Below are 17,107 nucleotides of genomic sequence, written 5' to 3' on the forward strand. Positions count from 1 at the left end.
GCTAGGGCTGTAACAAATACACTAGGTGACCAATACGATACGTATCACGAATACAGGGTAGCGAATAAGAATATTTATTCGTGAATATGAATTTCAATGACCAAAGTTATACTGACAACTTGACATGACATTATATAGTATGAAACTATGTGTATTTGTCAATCGATTAATTGAGTATCATTGCATACTGAAAATATGAAATTTAACACTTTGAAATAACAAAACACTGCAAATTGTCTTCGTCTCATCGTCTTTTTTGGGGAAACCAAAGTAGCACCAGACAAACAACGTGTATTTGGCAGGCATGTCATTGATACCAATAGCATTCCCTTTGCAAGGCTCCATGTTTGTTGATAAGTTGCACAATCATTGTCGTAAAGATAAACAAAAAAGAAATTCCATCTGCTTATCCTTTGTGTGTATGTTTAAGCATCAAATCACTCGTATTTACCTAAATAAACATTAAACAACCATCTAAATATATTTCAATTCAATGTCATAAATATTTAACCGGTGCCCGCCATTTTTGTTGATAATCTCACTGTGTAACATAATGGGTGGGGTAAACTTGATGAAAAACGCCGTAATAAGGAGAAGAACATTTAAGTATAGGGGTTAACCGTTAATTGTATGAACCTTCATTTGTAAGGTAAGATGAGTAAACGTTCAAACTCGAACCACGTTGTTTGTATTCGTCAAATATTCGGTTCGGGAGGTGGCGAATAACGAATACGATTCATCCACAGCCGTATTCGAGTAATTAGAATATTCGAATGTATCGTTACAGCCCTATAGTACACAAACTTTAACATTTGCACGCCAACGCTAACGCCAACGCCGGGGTGAGTAGGATAGCTCCACTATATATATTTCATATATAATAGTCCAGCTAAAAATGGAAACTTTTAATTCTGATGCAGAAATTAACCATTACAACTTCAATCAATTATCAACTCAACAGATATTGATCCAAAACCTGGGCAGCAGTGCCCCAAAGTTCCTGAATTGACAACAACAACTAGGCTTAAACATTCAACTCTTTGTTTTAGAACACTATTTCCAAGCTCTGTTCCCTTTTTTTTAGCCCAATTGTATAAGGCTTCTTTTATTTATAAATAATATTTTACATGTATAACTCTTAGAAATCAACAAAACGAGTATGATGTGACTTCAAAATGGAAAATGTGCTAACACAAATGAGTAGTGATCTGGGAAAACGGGGCTTAACACAAGTGCATAAACAGCTAGCCCAGATTAGTCTGAGCCGTCTGAACAGCATGCAGGAGCGCAACTTTCTGATTTTATGGAATTTTCGTTTAAAGGATGTCTGTTCTAATAAAAAGTGTAGGCAGAAAGTAGCATCCCTGGTTAGCCTATGAAGACAGCCCATCATAAATTCATTAAGACCTGTTTCCCAAGAAGAAGGCTCAGAATGTACATTAAACACATGTAGCAGCCATTTATGGTACATAATTATGCGGCTTTGGTTAATTGATAAGGTGATCAGAAGGTTCACCAGCATCACTGAAACAGATCCAACTAAAACAAGAGTGCCAAACTGTCACAAGATACGCCCGTTCGAAGGTTTTGGACACCATGCTCAATGCTTGAAAGTGTCCTCAAGACCTAGTTATTGACCCGGCATGACCCATATTTGAACTTGACCTAGATATCACTTAGATGTAACATCTGACTAAATTTGGTGAAGATCAGATGAAAACTACTTCAATTAAAGAGCGGACAACATGCTTAATGCTTGAAATGCACTATGTGACCTCGTTTTTGACCCGGCATGACCCATGTTCGAACTTGACCTACATATCATCTAGACACAACTTCTGACCAAATTAGGTGAAGATCAGATGAAAACTACTTCAATTAGAGAGCGGACACCATGCTAAATGCTTGAAATGCACTAAGTAACCTCGTGACCTAGTTTTTGACCCGGCATGACCCATATTTGAACTTGACCTACATATCATCTAGACACAACTTCTGACCAAATTTGGTGAAGATCGGATGAATACAATTTGAATTAGAGTCCGGACAAAGTGGCGCCGTTGAAAATGCACTAATTGACCCTATGACCTAGTTTTTGACCCGGCATGACCCATATTCGAACTTGGCCTATATATCAACTAGATGCAACTGCTGACCAAGTTTGGTGAAGATCGGATGAATACAATTTGAAATAGAGTCCGGACAAAGTGGCCCCTTTGAAAATGCACTTATTGACCCTATGACCTAGTTTTTGACCCGGCATGACCCATATTCGAACTTGGCCTAGATATCAACTAGATACAACTGCTGACCAAGTTTGGTGAAGATCGGATGAATACAATTTGAAATAGAGTCCGGACAAAGTGGCCCCTTTGAAAATGCACTTATTGACCCTATGACCTAGTTTTTGACCCGGCATGACCCATATTCGAACTTGGCCTAGATATCAACTAGATGCAACTGCTGACCAAGTTTGGTGAAGATCGGATGAATACAATTTGAATTAGAGTCCGGACAAAGTGATGCCTTCCGCCCGCCGCCCGCCGCCCGCCGCCCGCCCGCCCGCCCGCCGCCAAGGGGTTTCACATAATACGTCCCGTATTTTATACGGGCGTATAAAAACAATCAATTACTAGTTCAACCAGGGGTGTGATTGAGGCAAAGTCAGAGGGGAGGAAAATTCTGTTGACTGATTTTGACTACGCGAATGGCGCGCATAACGCAATGACAAACATAATAACAGACATTAAAATAAACAACTTTTTGAACTTCATAACAATATTTCTTTATAAAAACCTGTTAAACTTCACATTAATCATACTGAGGATGCAAAGTAAACAGTTAAGTATTTATTGTGATCAATAGCAGCAGTTTTTCAATGTATTGAATGACAGTTAATAGACTAAATATAAACAAACACACTTGAGTGTTCTTCTGGTGTTAATGATGTATTAACTGAGTTAAATTAATATATTTAATTTGTTTACCTTTCAATATCTTGCATTTCACATCTTCACTCAGTTCAAAGCTATTTCAGTTAACTGAACAGCGTGACAAACATAATAAAGCAGAATATGCATATGAATCTGATTATACACAGACCCACAGACATATAAAAATCAAATCATGTTTGTCTATTTCCATGTTCGAACGATACTCTCTAAATTGTTTTACTTCGCGAGTAGACTACACTCCGATTTGCAAACACTGCCACTGGTTTCCGTGACACAAACTCAGTGGGCACATTTCTTAACAAAATATGTGTTGCTTGTATCTAAAACGTAGTCTTTTTTTTGACAAACACATTTCATTATTCCTATCAGACTAGGTGATGTCAGTCGTTTATTCGATTGCTATTTGTTATTTCAATAATCTTAATTTTCTCTTCACAACGGCGCCATTTGCAAACAAATCACAGAACACATTTTAAGAACACGATTTTAATTGGAAGATTGGGAAACGACAGCCAATTATATGGCTCGTTTTAAAAATGCTTAGGCAGAATCTACCAGTGTAAAATGCGGAGAGATTTCGCGGGCCGCGGATATTTCGGGCCGCTTATGAAATACGTCCGCGGAATCGGTGGTAGCCCCTCTCCCCCACATTTTTTAAAACGAATTAACGCAAATCTCAGAAGTGACATCTGGGACAACCCGATCCGCGGAAATCCGCGGAAAAATCACACCCCTGTCAACCCAGCAAACGGACTCAAAAAATGTATCAATATGCTACAGTACAGCCAAAGCAGCACAAACATAATCCGCGGCTACGCCACGGCCAGATTATTAGTCCGCGGCGGCCGAATCGTGTGTTCACGCGGCGTATCGCCGTGGCACTCGGCATCGATCCGCGCAACGACGCCGAGTCTGTATTAACCTCTCGTACTTTCGCGGAGTAAATCCGCCGCATACGTACGCGGCAGATCAAGTGAAAAGATATCCACCTACATGTACATACATGTATGTGTAGCGTAGAATTAATCACACGCAACTGTTTATGTTTCGTTCGATTATCATTATTAAATTTGTAATCCGAAACACACTTCCGAATTTTAATGCTAACGCGTCCTTTGGCAAATTCAAGCGTCAAATAAACAGTGCTAAAATATCCTTTGTTTAATAAAAAGCGCGCGAAAATTATGCAGACATGTAGAACGTCGTTTGGAAAGTTTGGGTGTATTTTGTGTTGTATAAATACATGAACATCATGTAAGGCGTAAATCGCGTGTTCAGTGGAGAAAAAAAACGCCCCGATTAGACGTTATTTCATCATCTCTATAAATAGTAACAAATGCCAAAATGTATTTGATACTTAAGGAAATATCGAGAATGTTTGTGTATCGTAAATATTTACCAGCATTTGCTTTAAAACTGGAATATACATGATTATCGGGTAATTAGTAGCGATATTAAGTGTATAATATGAACAAAATAAAACGTGTTTATATACGCATATTCAAACAATAGTTATTATAAGCTAATAATTAACAAAACTACAAATACGTCGTCACAGTCTTGATTATTGATGTGGCTTCAAACTGCTAATTTTCTCAGCTAAAATATAATAGCGGAATCAACATGCAATTAATTTATAAATCCACCATATGCTGGAGCATTGACCACTTATATGTGCGAAAACATAATTACGTGACCTTGTTTATGTGTGAAATACATACGCTACGGGCAGGAAACAAACTTAATAATTGGCCAGACACATTAACTATGCTAACATGTATATGCTAATACAATCCGCGCACAATAAATTTATTATGATTTTAATTATTATTATAATTGTTCTTTCAAAATTTGTTAACTACATGTAACTAATAATTTTTAAAAGTTTTTTTATTTCATGATTCGCATCGACTCGGCATCATGTCGCGGATCGCGGCATGCCTCGGCGGACAGATGCGAAGTTTCGCGGCGAAATGCGACTTGCCGCCGCATACTGACGCGGCTTCAACGACTGCAAGGCATCGACTCGTTTCGCCTTGCCGCCGCGGATCGCAAAATACGTTTGTTCCGCTTTGGCTGTACTGTAATGGCAGAGCTCTAGCAGCCTACTGCAACAAAAGTCAAATGAAATTATTTTCTACAAGTGATGATTAAATAATTATTCCATATGGTCAAAAGTAAGAAAAGACAACTGTTTTACTACTTTGCAACCAAATTTTTTTTGGCCTATGCTATGGCTATGTGTATGATGTAATATTTAAAAACACAATAAGTTTTTCTTTCATATTCATATCAGAATGGTTTATTGCTGTACAACTATTTACTGGCTACAAAAAGAGGCGCTTGTTATTTCATATATTGTCACAGAATTAACAATGACAAAAACAAAGGAAAAAGCAAAACATTTTTCAAAAGGGCTCTAAGAGGCGAACAACATGCTGGTGATGTTGCTTTCCATAATAAGGTTTAAGGCTATAAGCTAAACACAGGTTTACCCTGACAGATTTTTTATAACACTCATAAGAACTCTGATCATCTGCTTATAATGCCAGGCGCCATTTACAACAAGTCATGTTATAATATAGTACATGAACAAATGTACATGTACATTAAAAAATTAAAGTAAATACGGTACTTACTGTGCCACCAACTCCTTGGGATGCTGAAAAAAAAAGAATATTATTCATTTTTTGAAATTTTTCTTAACAGTGTTCTCTAGACGCACTGGCAGCCGGCAATTTCACCTGTTACTAACAATCTAGGGGCCGGCTACTTTTCCCCAAAATAGTACTTCGAAAGACGCAAACAAAACCTATAATAGTGATTAGTCCCTGGCTTCTTTGAAAATCTAACTGGTTACTAAAATTTTATGGAGAACACTGAACAAAGCCAAACAAGAGCTTTGACACAAACATGACAAGCATGACCCCACTGCTTGCCAGCAATATATTCAAGGGAAAATAACTCAGGAATCATTTTAATCACAACTCAGGAATATGTGGATCACAGAAGATAAAATATATGGGCCACGGTCGGTCAGGGTCTTCCCCAGGCCATTTAAGCGCCCCTTGCCGGGGCGCTTGAATTTCGAAATCAGAGTCCCCGGGGCGCTTGAAATTTTCCGATCAGTGTATTCTTCAGTAAAAGGAAGTGGAGATTGTCCAAAAAAATCAAGGTTTCCCTATCAGTGTATCAATATTTCCTGTTTTAAAAGAGCACTCGGTACCTACTTTCACAAGTAATCGCCATAAACACCACATGGGGTAATGGATAATCCACTGATAAGAGAATAGCATGACGCGCGTATCGATTATTCTAGCCACATTACACGGTCATTTAAATGCTGACAAGGATGTATCTGGTAACTTTCCAGTCGTCAAACTGTGAAGTTCATCGTCCAATCGGTTACGCGAATGCTTATGAGGGCGGGGTTAACTATCGACCATTATTTTTGATTGACGTCGGGCATGAAGTAAGAGTTTATCGCAGCTTGATTAGCAAGAAGTTGTACCATTTGAGCAATATAAAACGGGTAATTAGTACAGTACAGAACATTAAAGACGGTTTCGGGCATCATCATCACACCTTTTTACTGTAAACAAGTGTTACCTATGACTCATAATTAATACGAGAAATTAATTGCAAGTGGTAAACAATTAATTATTATAGCGAGTAAGTTGTGCAAATGACTCCCGGTTACAATTATGTGATAACAATTTATTTAATTCCAGTACATGTATATTTCAACATGTCCATTTATAGAACTGATTCACCTCGTTTTTCTGACATTTATTCGACACGTAATGCGCTTTAACAAATTTTCGTTGAATTAATTACGCACACTTGTAAATGTTTCGTCTGATAATCAATAGTTAGAAGGCTGATGATGGCAACCGGCCGTGATCCTCGTGGACAACGTGAATTTCATGCATTATTCCGTCAAAACATTTATTCTACTCGTAAAGTGTTTAAACAAATTATCGTTGAATTTATAACGCAACGGTTAATATTTGTTGAAATCTCAAATGGGAATAATTAAATTTGTAATCCGAAACCCATTCCCGTAAGTCGATGTTAACGCGTTTTTAATCCGAAACACACTTCCGAATGTAAATGTTACCGCAACGTTAAATATTTTTGCTTCAAATTAGCAGTGCAAATTTATTTTGTGTCGAATCTTTTTCTCAATTAAAAAGAGCGCGAAAATTATGCAGCATGTACAACGTCGCGTCTATTGCATACAAATGGCGTGTATTGAGCGTTTTAACAAGCACACAACAGGTCAGGGGATTGACGCATATTCAGAGGCATATTCAGAGGCAATATTTCATCAAATCTATAAATAGTCACTTAAAAAATGGCAAGGTTTGTGTTAAAGAAATAACTGAAAGCTTTTATCGTAAATATTTACTAGAAAGAGATTGATAACAACGGAATAAACGGGATTATCGGGTAATAAATAGAAACTTGAAAAATAGTAAGTATACAGGAATAGAGTCGGGTTGAAACGGATGTATTGGGGAATCGTTCGAGGCGGGATTTTACTATCTGTGCGGAAAAGTTTTAAAACAATTAAACGATATAAAAAAATATATTTTTAAATGACTGGGGGATTTTTTTAAAGAGTCATAACGCACCAAATGACGTCTTTTGACGCTGTTTTTCTTTGAGTTATAACGCACCACAGAACGTGAATTGACATGTTAAATAAATAAAAAATCAACGTACGGAGGGGACACCCCTCCCGAACCCACCCCGATTGGCCCCGGGGCGCCTGAAAAAATTCCTGGGGAAGGCACTGTCGGTGAAGACAGGGTTTAATGCATGTGTGTAATGTGTCGTCCCAGATTAGCCTTTGCAGTCCGCACAGTCTAAACAGGGACAACACTTTGCAGTCCGCACAGTCTATACAGGGACGACACTTTGCAGTCCGCACAGTCTATACAGGGACGACACTTTGCAGTCCGCACAGTCTATACAGGGACAACACTTTGCAGTCCGCACAGTCTATACAGGGACGACACTTTGCAGTCCGCACAGTCTATACAGGGACGACACTTTGCAGTCCGCACAGTCTATACAGGGACAACACTTTGCAGTCCGCACAGTCTATACAGGGACGACACTTTGCAGTCCGCACAGTCTATACAGGGACGACACTTTGCAGTCTGCACAGTCTATACAGGGACGACACTTTGCAGTCTGCACAGTCTATACAGGGACGACACTTTGCAGTCCGCACAGTCTATACAGGGACAACACTTTGCAGTCCGCACAGTCTATACAGGGACGACACTTTGCAGTCCGCACAGTCTATACAGGGACGACACTTTGCAGTCTGCACAGTCTATACAGGGACGACACTTTGCAGTCCGCACAGTCTATACAGGGACGACACTTTGCAGTCGGCACAGTCTATACAGGGACGACACTTTGCAGTCTGCACAGTCTATACAGGGACGACACTTTGCAGTCTGCACAGTCTATACAGGGACGACACTTTGCAGTCCGCACAGTCTATACAGGGACGACACTTTCCGCTTTTAAGGTATTTTTGTTTAAAGATAGTCTCTTCTAAGCAAAAATCCAGTTTAGGCGGAAAGTGTTGTTCCTAATTAGCCTGTGCAGACTGAACAGGCTACTCTGGGATGACACATTTTACACATGCATTAAACCCCCTTTTCACAGAGCACCGCCCATATGAAAAGGGTCTTGCAGATCTACACCAGTTCCTCACTTTATTGTGATGACATATTTGAAGCTTTGATTTAAAGACTGCAGAAACATGTTGACTTGCTCCACAGACTTGAAAGGTTAATTTTTATGCGAATAAACTAGGGTTGGCAACGAATACCGATTTCGGTATTCGAATATTCGGTCACCCTTCCGAACGAATATTCCGATATTCGGTCAACATCTGTTGGAAAAAAGTCAACTTTGTTTACTGTACCATTACTCCATGAATTCTACTTTTGTTTTTACCGGAAGTTCACCGGACGTAACTAAATATTGACACAGAGTTGCCGTCGCTAATTCGAAGCTGATTTTGTTGTTTACTTTTTATTGTTAAAATTGAATGACAAAAACTGTTTTTAAACTTTTAATATCTAGATCAACAATAGAACAAGAAACATAATATTACATGACGACAAAATAATTACATGACAAAACAGTTAGATCTACATATAATTAAAGCTGAACTTAAACGAATTATGTACATAGCCACAACACACTTTGAACCTGTTTAACAGACTAAACAGTCAGTCTTTTAAAGTTGCCACGTTTAAAAGACACTTGGATCGGCAACTTCTTATCGGATGATGTCGTGAAATACTTCCAAGCAGCGGAAGGCGTGGGTGGCATTTTGCTTGGACAGATATTTAGTTTATGCGTGTAGCTATTATAATATTTTCAATTAAGGTGCAATACCAAAAACATTTCTTTAAGTATAATACCTGATTGAATATTGAGTAATTAATTAATGTTTGGACCATACGATACGCAAATACTCATTAGAGGTTGAGTAAATTATTTTCTAAAAGCTTTTTTGATTGGACAACGTGATTATAACCATACGATCTGTTTTTTTTCACACCAAGTTGGGTCTTTCTTTACTCATTTAATCTTTGATCATTTTAAATGTAATTCGAGTTATTAGATCAAGACGGGTCGGTGTTTTAATTGCCAAACGGTCTTATTTGTTTTTTTACACAAAGTTGGCTTTTCCTTTACTAATTTAATCTTTGATAATTTTAAATGTAATTCGAGTCATTGGATCAAGTGCAGGTCGGTGTTTTGATTGCCGACGCGATTTGCACCTATCATAATTTTGACACAAAGTGTCTGGCTTTGTTAGCGGGATTTATGACCGGTATACTGTCATCACCATAGCGACGCATTATCGCGCCAACCGGAATAAACATTATGACACGAGGAACAATTTTTTGACAATGTTTGAAACAAATTTTACGAATACAAAGTCTTTGAAATTACTTGATTTTTTTTTTTTTCTTCCGAATATTCGATTCGGAAAACAGTATCCGAATCTTCGGTCCGGGACCGAATATTCGGATATTCGTTGACATCCCTAGAATAAACCCACCAACTGACAAAACTGAGTGACTCTTATCTACTCCATCTCAAACTTTGATTGCTGGGATATAATTAAAGATATTCGACAAACTTTACATAAATGGGTGTGCATAAAGATTTTCAGAACCTACCTAAATCATGTACAACAACATTTGAATGCAATTCAAACATATAATTAAACAATGTTAAATTTAAACAATACTGATTTCCCTAACAAAATTATGCTTTTAAGTTTGTTTCCTTAATATTAGTATTCTGATGAAAATCAATAATAAACTCTTCATTTAAAATGAATCATGTACATTGGCCTATATACAACCACGTAGTACTACCAATGTATTAAGTTCGGACCATCAACAAGAAGCAGGCTTACAGATCCATTAATCATAAAAAACTTATGAACCCACCTGATCACATTAATTATTTTAACTCACAGTGAATTACAATCCACACTTGTCCATGAATGATCCGAGTTCCGCAACATTAAAATAAATTAACGCATTTAATGAATATACAGGAGAAATGCTTTCTAAATGCACCTACTGTGGGAATCACAAAAAGTGAATGGGTAAAACAGACAAGGCATGTATCTCTTTCAGTGCTGGAAACAAATTTTGAAGGCCTTTGCAAACAGTTTGGATCCAGATGAAATGCCACAGAACATGGCATCTCATGAGGATCCAAACTGTTTGCTATTTTGATAGTATTCTTTGAAAAAAATCGAAGAAAATGCTAATTTTAGACATTCAGCAGACGACATTTTAGCAGACAACAAATTTCCCAGCATGCAAAGGGTTAAATATGTACACATGTTATAGGCACCCTAGTTCCCATACAAAACATCTTTTGTACACAAATGTGCAGAGTAATTACTGGTAGGTGAAAATATCTTAAGCAGAGACACCTTGGAAATAACCATGAAATTACTTTAACAGAGGTTCAATATAAAAAAAGAAGTAGAAAGTAGAAAGATAATTTCTGCAAAAGCTAAATTAATTTAGTGAGGTAGTAAACACAGAAGTTAAGGATTAATTTATTCCTAAGTTTGGCTTCAGTACATCCAAAAATTAATTGGAAGTACCTTTATCAGCACTCATTTATTTATATTTCAGGTGGGAACAATCATTTCAACTTTTTGTTTTTAAAAAACAAAAAATTAAACCTGGGTATATTGGTTATCTTAATGTTATTTTAAAGCATTTCTTCACCCTGCAGGAAAAGTTTGAGGAAAATTATATTTTTCTTAAAAGCATTATTACATTTTAATAGTTTTGTTATGAAACATTTCACAAGTTGAATAGATACAATTGCTGAATTAGATGATAATTAAACTTGGATTGACAAAGTAAATAATTAGGATCATTAGGATTAATTTATTAAATAACAAGGGCTGTTTGTAAAACATGCATGCCCCCCATATGGGCTGTCCATTGTAGTGGCAGCCATTGTGTGAATATGTTTTTTGTCACTGTGACCTTGACCTTTGACCTAGTGACCTGAAAATCAATAGGGGTCATCTGTGAGTCACGATCAATGTACCTATGAAGTGTCATGATCCTAGGCAAAAGCGTTCTTGAGTTATCATCCGAAAATCTTTTTACTATTTCGGGTCACCGTGACCTTGACCTTTGACCTTGTGACCTCAAAATCAATAGGGGTCATCTGCGAGTCATGATCAATCTACCTATGAAGTTTCATGATCCTAGGCGTATGCGTTCTTGAGTTATCATCCGGAAACCATTTTACTATTTCGGGTCACCATGACCTTGACCTTTGACCTAGTGACCTCAAAATTGATAGGGGTCATCTGCCAGTCATGATCAATCTACCCATGAAGTTTCATGATCCTAGGCGTATGTGTTCTTGAGTTATCATCCGGAAACCATTTTACTATTTCGGGTCACCATGACCTTGACCTTTGACCTAGTGACCTCAAAATTGATAGGGATCATCAGAAGTGATGATCAATCTACCCATGAAGTTTCATGATCCTAGGCGTATGCGTTCTTGAGTTATCATCCGGAAACCATTTTACTATTTCGGGTCACTGTGACCTTGACCTTTGACCTAGTGACCTCAAAATCAATAGGGGTCATCTGCGAGTCATGATCAATCTACCCATGAAGTTTCATGATCCTAAGCGTATGCGTTCTTGAGTTATCATCCGGAAACCATTTTACTATTTCGGGTCACCGTGACCTTGACCTTTGACTTAGTGACCTCAAAATCAATAGGGGTCATCTGCGAGTCATGATCAATGTACCTATGAAGTTTCATGATCCTAGCCCCAAGCGTTCTTGAGTTATCATACGACAACCACCTGGTGGACGGACCGACCGACCGACCTACCGACCGACCGACCGACATGAGCAAAGCAATATACCCCCTCTTCTTCGAAGGGGGGTATAATTATACATTTTCATACTATTGAGTTTTTTTTTTCAATATGTAGCTTACCGTAATTACTCTATGTTTTCGGACACTCTAAGTTTTCGGACACCCTTTATTATGGAAAAATAATTATTTTTCGTGATTCTTAATTTTCGGACACACGAGTTTTCGTCCATAATTAATGTCTCTAAGTTTTCGGACAGTATATTTTACAGCGCTATTTTACCAAATTTTGGTCCTGAGATCGATCCCCACATGGTTGCAGAAGAAGTTGTATAGAAAACTCGTTGATTTACAACAAACAAAACGTCGTCTTTAAACTGATACTTACTAATTAATATAATCACAGTTTGCAACATTGTTTTTATTTTGATAACTTAATCCAAAGTTTTCATGTACGCAGGTGTTTTTTCTATACTGAACATGTAAACAAATGACTGAGGACCCTATTAAAAGTCTGAAATGACAGTTTTACGTTATCAAAGGAAAGCCGCTTCCTGTCTGAATGCATAACTTACTCAAGTAAACACGTTCAACGAATGCATAGGGAATGGTTTTAATTGTCGGAACAAAGTCAATTCACTGCTCACTAAAGCATTAATTTTCTCTTCGTAGGTAGGTTATTCCATTGATTGCTAAAAGAAGGTGGTAACTATTGAGTTGAGAGTTGCATTCAATATTCACAGTTGTGTTCTAATTTGAATTGAAATTAATTTGGAGGAAATATATAATTATTCGCGATATAATTGTGTTAAAAAATACCAAAGAAACTTTTAACCGAAATCAACAGAATTCAGTGTTCTCTGCACTACATTAGTTTATATAAAACAAGGGCTGTTTGTAAAACATGCATGCCCCCCATATGGGCTGTCAGTTGTAGTGGCAGCCATTGTGTGAATACGTTTTTTGTCACTGTGACCTTGACCTTTCACCTAATGTAAGTTATCATACGGAAACCATTGTTCTATTTCGAGTCACTGTGACCTTGACCTTTGACCTAGTGACCTGAAAATTAATAGGGGTCATCTGCCAGTCATGATCAAGGGGGGAGTGAGAAGGGGGTATAATGTGGGGTGTGGTAATTTATAAGTTGTTTAAAAAAAAAATTGGGGGGAGTGAGAGGGGGTATAATGTTGGGTGTGGTAATTTATTAGATGTTAAAAAAAAAATTGGGGGGGCGGCCGGGGGGGGGGGGGGGGGGTAGAGGGGGGGGGGTGAGAAGGGGTATAATGTGGGGTGTGGTAATTTATATTTTGTTTAAAAAAAAAAAAACAATTTTTTTTTTGGGGGGGGGGGTGAGAGGGGGGGTATAATGTGGGGTGTGGTAATTTATAAGATGTTTAAAAAAAAATCTTTGGGGGGGGTGGGGGGTGGTTAGGGGGTGGGGTTGAGGGGTGGGGTATAATGTGTGGGTGTGGTAATTTATAAGATGTTTAAAAAAAAAAAATTTGGGGGGGTGTGGGCGGGGGTAGGGGGGGGGGGTGAGAGGGGGTAATAATGTGGGGTGGGGTAATTTATAAGTTGTTAAAAAAAAAAAGTTTGGGTGGGGGGGGGGGTGGGGGGGGAGTGGGGGGTGAGAGGGGGTAATAATGTGGGGTGTGGTAATTTATTAGATGTTTTAAAAAAATAAAAATTGGGAGGGGTGGGGGGTGGGGGGATGGGGGGGGTAGGGGGGGATAGGGGAGTTAGAGGGGGGTATAATGTGGGGTGGGGTAATTTATTAGATGTTTAAAAAAAATGGGGGGTGGGGGGTTGGGTAGGTGGGGGGGGGGGGTGAGAAGGGGGTGAAATGTGGGGTGTGGTAATTTATTAGATGATGTTTAAAAAAAATTAGGGGGGTGAGGTTGGGGGGGGGAAGGGATTCTGGTAGGGGCGTGGGGTATTGTTTGGGTGGAATCTTAGTGTGGTATTCAGGTAAGTGTTGTTTTGTCAAGTAATAATAAAATGTGATCATAAAAAATAACAAATGATCTCACACTGACATGATAAATATCCTCTAATCATGAAACATGAAATTAAAAATTAATGCATTTGTTTCCCCTGTATATAAGAAAGATATAATAGTGTATTACCTCCCCTGTCCTGCTTATATTTATATTAATCAACAAAATTTAACATTAACACAATATTTAATATACAAAATATACAAAAAATCTCATATTCTGATAATATTTTTACTGATCCACTTTTTTTTACTCAAAGGATGATTTTATATTGGACTGATAATTATAGATTTAGGATTACAGACCAGTTGCTTCAGTTATATTGTTCAGAGTTCGCCCTGTTGGCCGTGTATGCATTCTTTAGTTATCATCCAAAAACCATTTTACTATTTCGGGTCACCGTGACCTTGACCTTTGACCTAGTGACCTCAAAATCAATAGGGGTCTTCTGCGAGTCATGATCAATGTACCTATGAAGTTTCATGATCCTAGGCCCAAGCGTTCTTGAGTTATCATCTGACAACCACCTGGTGGACGGACCGACAGACCGACCGACATGAGCAAAGCAATATACCCCCTCTTCTTCGAAGGGGGGCATAAAAATCAATACACGCACACTTTCAACGCTTTTCACGCATAAACCTTGAACTTGTACATTGTAGCATATTTTTTGCGCGCTTTTGTCGGGAAATATACATGATGACTGTATATTGAAAGCATCTGTGAACGTCATGTTAACATTAAAAATCGGAAGCGTGTTTCGAATTACAAACAATTATTCTCATTTGGAAATTAAACGGAACATTTATTCTGGTGTTATATGTGTTATGAATTAAATACTAATATTTTTTGGCATGCCCAGTAGCACACTGCTAACGCGGTGTTGCGCTGCGGTCGCTGATAAGAACGGAAATTGTCTGCATTTACCGATTAGGCTAAAGTAATACACGATGCGGGTTTAGCGAACTCGGCGGAACGCTATGTTTTACCTCGCTTTCAAACTCCGCGTAAAAACTCGCTAGCAGGAATAAAAACGCGGAGTGAGCGCGTTTTTGGGGGAAAACGCGCGGAATGTACTGTAACCTTGTAAACCGGCATTAAACAATGGTTTCGCCCGATAGCATAAGCGTTATAATGACAATTACCAGAGGTAGTGCCAATAAACAGTTTAATTATCTACCGCAATGGTACTACCCCTTCTCAGTAAAATAACTGTGACAAATACTAAACACTTCAAAGTGTGATGCATCCTATTGCAAGTTTTACAAACAATGGAAGGTGTAAGACAACAACTATCAGAAATGAGCAAACAAAGAATTCATAGTTTGCTTTTTTTTTTTGCATTTATTACAGGTTCATTAACTAGCGAGTATTGGTAAATCACATGCTGATCTTTAAACTCGTTGGTCAAAGTACAACCTTGTAGTAACTTTCTGTGAAATAAATTAAGCATTTAAAATTATTTAAAATGCAGTGCAAACATATATAACTGTAATTTATACTATACAGCATGGTATTTTACAAGCGCGTGCTATTACCAGTAGTCGTTGATACAATTGACGCTATTTTCGGACACTTCAATTTTCGACTCTTAGTTTTCGGACACCTGTATTTTGTGAATATTGTTCGTATCTAAGTTTTTGGACACGATTTTTTTTACTATTTTTAAATGTTCGAAAACATACAGTAATTACGGTACATTGATAGGTTACGACAGGGGAAGTGTACCGTAGGTTTCCACGTATAGCGCGCAGTGTTTTACCTCCAAAATTCAAATAAAAAAAGCTGGTGCGCACTATACATTGATACAATGCTATCCTGGCTGCTAAATTGGTAAAAAATATGTTGTGTAATCGTAAATAATCAAAATGGCCGCCATGTTTTTTTCAAGAAAACTACCACCCTATAATCTTACAGACTGAGAGGGCATTGTCGAAACAACAAGAAGTCGCTACTGGTAGATATGAATGCGGTAGAAGTTTTGGTCAAAAATAAATTTGTTTGCATAAACTTGCGGACATTTCTCTGTTTGTGTTTTTACACTTTTTTATTGATGAATTCCGATGGGGATTGTTGTCGACATTCCCGAGAGCAGGCAAGGGTAGTTGCGAACGAGGTCTTTTTTGCGGGTATCGGTAGGTGTGAAAGGGAGTCATTTTGCACTTCGTAATTGGCAGATGTTATTGAGTAATATGTGCCAGGACTTGTTAAGATGCTAATTGACATTTGAGACACTAATTAACACTTGAGAACGTGAAGATATGCAATTGCATTTTGTGTGTATAAATATTGAACGTTCAACAGTGGTGTACCTCAACAACTGTATCCCTGTCTCCCATGCGACATTCAAATTTACCGGTAATGCCCATGCTTTCCCCGAGGAAAAATCACACAATGAACACTAATTCTTATTTTCTCATGTTTTTCACGAAATGCACGTGGACTGTTAATCTTTTGCTAGAAAATTACAAAATTGTCAGAAAAGTATACTGCTATGCAACCCATGCTCCTAATCAAAATGACGCTTCCTATTTTGAATGCTTAATTAAGCTTTCCAATGCCCCGGATTATTGGATTGTGCAATAGTAGAATAGCGGCCATTTTCGGTCCGATTTGGTGGTGTTATTGTCTTTAAATATTTTTGTCTCCATTTTTGCATTTAAAAAACAGCCTGCGCGCTATACACGGGAGCGCGCTATATACGTGGAAACCTACGGTATATTCTTT

At 38.0% G+C, this 17,107-nt stretch overlaps 1 protein-coding gene across 4 annotated transcripts in view; it reads right to left on the reverse strand.

Annotated features, from left to right (window-relative positions):
- LOC127856269 (uncharacterized) overlaps positions 1 to 17,107 on the reverse strand; it is a 111,028-nt gene that overhangs the window by 56,915 nt on the left and 37,006 nt on the right. For all 4 annotated transcript variants that reach the window (XR_008037930.1, XR_008037928.1, XR_008037927.1 and 1 more), the window contains exon 2: positions 5,594 to 5,616. The gene's annotated coding sequence lies outside the window, so the exon portion shown is untranslated. The remainder of the gene's footprint in view (positions 1 to 5,593; positions 5,617 to 17,107) is intronic.

Source organism: Dreissena polymorpha, chromosome 13 (genome assembly GCF_020536995.1).
Source record: "Dreissena polymorpha isolate Duluth1 chromosome 13, UMN_Dpol_1.0, whole genome shotgun sequence".
In the NCBI taxonomy this organism is placed as follows: Eukaryota; Metazoa; Mollusca; class Bivalvia; order Myida; family Dreissenidae; genus Dreissena; species Dreissena polymorpha.